The sequence below is a fragment of the Seriola lalandi genome, unplaced genomic scaffold, assembly GCF_002814215.2.
Source record: "Seriola lalandi dorsalis isolate HSWRI2012SDOR001 ecotype SW California unplaced genomic scaffold, Sedor1 jcf7180002054865, whole genome shotgun sequence".
NCBI lineage: Eukaryota > Metazoa > Chordata > Actinopteri > Carangiformes > Carangidae > Seriola > Seriola lalandi.
This window is the reverse complement of record NW_019525418.1, coordinates 249,333-252,977: the sequence shown is the minus strand read 5'-3', so window position 1 is coordinate 252,977 and position 3,645 is coordinate 249,333. Positions and strand designations below refer to the sequence as shown.

Sequence of the window (3,645 nt, the reverse complement as noted above, 5' to 3'; positions counted from 1 at the left end):
CACAAAGGCCTGTACTGTTAACCCCCCCCCCCCATCGGTGGTCCTGACTCTGCCACCAGCTCCATCCTGAGGCCCCCACCCTCTGATACGAGGGGACGTTGACCCCGTCAGGTCACAGCTTGTTCTCTTTACCAGTAGACATGAAGTATTACAGTCGTAGTTCAACTTTTCTCTAAACAACTCGTAGTTAAAACGATTTATTAGTTAACAGAGAAGAAATCCCGGTTTCTCTCAGGGACGGCTGGTGTCATCTTCATCTTCATCTTCATCTTCTCGTACGGTTGATGTATGAAATTAGTTTGAAGGAGAAGTTGGAAGTTTGGATTTGGTGCGAGCAGCGTGGGAGAGGATGAAGGTTGAGATTAAACCTGCAGCCTGATCATTAGTTTCCATAAAGTTTTACTGTGAAAAACTTAAAGAAAATGTACGAGCAACGTTTTCAGTCGTACGTGGCGTCGGCGCCGTCTGTGAGGTCACGGCGTGTTTGTGTGAAGCGGGACTCGGGTTTATTGAATGTCGTGTTGCTCTATGTTAATGAGGAGGTGATGGATGATGATGACTGAGGGATGATGCCGCCCCCCTCCATATTTTAACAGAGGAATTGAGGAATTCATTTTTTGGACTCGGACGGACAGAAACACTTAGTGGCGTTAAAAAGAAGTTTTTCTCCTCCCTCTTGTTTTACTCTCATTCACATTATACAACACACGCCCCCCACAGGAACACGCCCCCCACAGGAACACGCTCCGCCCGCTGTGCGACCACAGATAGTAAGTGGTTGGAGCTGAAGCAGATATTTCCAGAGGGTTTCTGACCCTGTGACCAGCTGCCAATCAGAGGAGAGGAGGGTCGGTGTGATTCAGGCGTCATCATTAATTAGTCCGACGTTATCTTCTTCATTAATTGTAAAACTGAAAAAATGTCAGTTACAAATTCTGAAACATGAAAAACTGGAATCAGGAAATATTTGTATTTTTTGCTTGAAAACGAATTGATTGTCAAAGTGTTAATGCTGCTAATGGACGGACTTACTGACTGTTTTACCTGTGCAGTATTGATAACTTATAGTTCATAGTTATGTTGTTGGTGATATATGCAATTTTTATTTTACTCTATATTTGACTGATTTTAGTCTTTATTTATTGTAACAAGCTGCCGAGAGGTTTACTGTGGAGTTGTTTTTGATGTAATGACAATAAAGAATCTATCGATCGATCTAATCAGTTCTTTGACGAACCTTTGCAGGTCTGATGGTGATAGTGATTTCTAAATGTCTGTGAAAGTTGCCCGTCAGAGTGTGACCTCATTGGTCAGGACCTCAGTCACTGTCACCGCCGTCGGTTGAAGCTGAATGTTTATTTTTCATTGATTTTTCAGCCAGCGAGTTATAAATAAGAAATCATGCGTCAGTAGCAGCGAAAGCGGAACAACAGCACTCAGCACTGTCCCGGTCGCCGCGGCCACTTGGCAGACGGACGGCGTGCACGCTGTTAGCGTAGCGCGAAGCCGCAGCGGCGAGCGAGCGACAGCGCTCAGAGAAGAAGAAGGGAGAGGCGCCTGCAGTCTGTCTGCCTCGCAGTCTCTGGGTGACTTTTGCAGATGTCACCAGATGTTTGTTCACAATCTGCTGGTGTGTCACTGGATCCCACTGAGGCAATCACATCCCTGCGCTCAATTAGATCTGATTATGGTCGGAGCTGCGCTGCCAGAAAACCGGATTAGAATATGGAGCGGGACAGAAAGTGTCTCAGAGCAGTTGTTACCTGCTAAACAGTCGTTCGCAGCGGCTGTTACAAGCTTATGATCTGATTAACTTTACACTGGAGGTCTGTAAGAAAAATCAGGCAGCGAAGGTGTCAAACCACAGACGCTCCTCGTTCTCAGTCTGGAGTGCAGATGGATCGGCGCTCTGAGCGTTCGTTAGCTGAGAAACAAACGAGCTAATGGAGAACGTTCTGTTTGTTTCGCAGGAACCCTCGAAACTGCAGGAGAACACGTCGATCAAACGGCGTTACAGAAACATCACGACACATTCACCAACTGCACTGAAAAGAGTTTGACTTGAAGAAGTGAAGCTCTAAGTATTTACAAGTAATTTCCTTTAGTACAAATATTCTGGAGTAACAAGAAATGAATAAACATCCATGAAGTGTTGGAAACAGCAGAGTCCGTCCGGACTAATAAAGGAACATCTTGCACTAGCTGGATATAACCTTGATTAGCTGAGTGTTGCTAACAATGCTAACCCCAGGAGACAATCCACTTTATGTTTGGTTGATTTTTAGTCGCTTTGACAGGATCAGACTTCTGGAACTGGGAAAAACTTTATATGAAAACCAAACGAGGCCAAATGCTAATAAAATAAGATTATATTCTGTGTATTGGAACTTGAATTTGTTCAATAAAAATGTCTGTTTCCAGTTGCAGAAATGTTGCTTTCTCTATTTTCCATAATGGTAAGTTTAATTTATGTCTGAGCTTTTTTTTTATTTATTAACAAAACAAGCAGTTTGAAGACATCACCTTTGGTTCTGGTAAATAGTGACGTGTATTTTCTACAATAACTACAATAAAAAACTGTGTTAGTTGCAGAAACATATAGTTTGAAAGGAAAAATGAAACTTGTACATCAGGTTGTGTAAGAGTCTGATCGAGGTCGTGTTCTCTGCACGCTGAGTCTTTACAGGCTGCTGCTTCCTCACAACCAGAACCTGACCCGGATCGTTAAGTGTAATTGGGTCTGGGTTAATGTCTCGTTTTGATTGCCTCTCATTCTCCTGCAGACTGTTGCTCTGCAGGTTCTTTTACGCTCCGATTTCTCTCTTTTTTATATCGGGTTATATGAGGTTGAGAAAATCTCCGGTCCTTTTCCAAACACTTTAGATCTGTTCATCCAGAAAAATGCAACCAACAATATATATGCTCCTGCAGAAGCGTCTTACCTCTATCACAGCTCCCGCTTCCTCCCTTTTATTACGGATCCAGTGAAGAGTCTTTGAAAATCCTGAACTCGTCTGGTGGTTAAGTCGTGTTCCTCTGCTGGAGAGTCTCTCTCTCTCTTTGCTCGGTCGTGAAGGTTCGAAAAGCTGTTTAAATAAGGTTAAGCCCTCCCGCTGACATCACACACGGTCATCACCATCACCGCTGCCTCACCGTCGCAGGAGGAATCCATGAAGCTGCATATGTAATTAGGTGGATGAACTTACTCATTCTATCTGCTCTTCCCTCCCTCCCACATCCCCTTCGTCCTTTTCCTTCCCTCACAAACACGCCACAGCTTCAGCTCAAAGTCTAAACTAATGACACATGTGAGTGGCTGCTTGTTGTGTTCGGTGAAGTTTGTTCACACCAGTCGTGGTTTTACTGGTCGCTCTACTCTCACTTTACTCCCCTGCACGTCACTGAGGCACGGCGACGGGTTAAATTCAACCTTACAGTGTTGTTTCTACACCTACATAAACTTTACTTGGGCAGATTAATGTAATAATTTAAAGCCAATAGTGAAAACAGAGTTCAGACAGAGCTGTCTAGTTCGGTGTCGTCTGTGTTTTTGTCTCAATTTAATTCTACTCTATTAAGTAATGACCCCCTGCTGCCAGACTTGTTTAACTGAGCAGAGGCGGGAAGAGGAAAAAAAGAAGAAAA

At 43.8% G+C, this 3,645-nt stretch overlaps 1 protein-coding gene across 1 annotated transcript in view; it reads right to left on the bottom strand.

Annotated features, from left to right (window-relative positions):
• Positions 1 to 3,179, bottom strand: part of pthlha (parathyroid hormone-like hormone a) — a 17,384-nt gene extending 14,205 nt beyond the window's left edge. The window contains exon 1 of the mRNA XM_023428042.2: positions 2,943 to 3,179. The gene's annotated coding sequence lies outside the window, so the exon portion shown is untranslated. The remainder of the gene's footprint in view (positions 1 to 2,942) is intronic.
• Between the last annotated feature and the right edge of the window lie 466 nt (positions 3,180 to 3,645).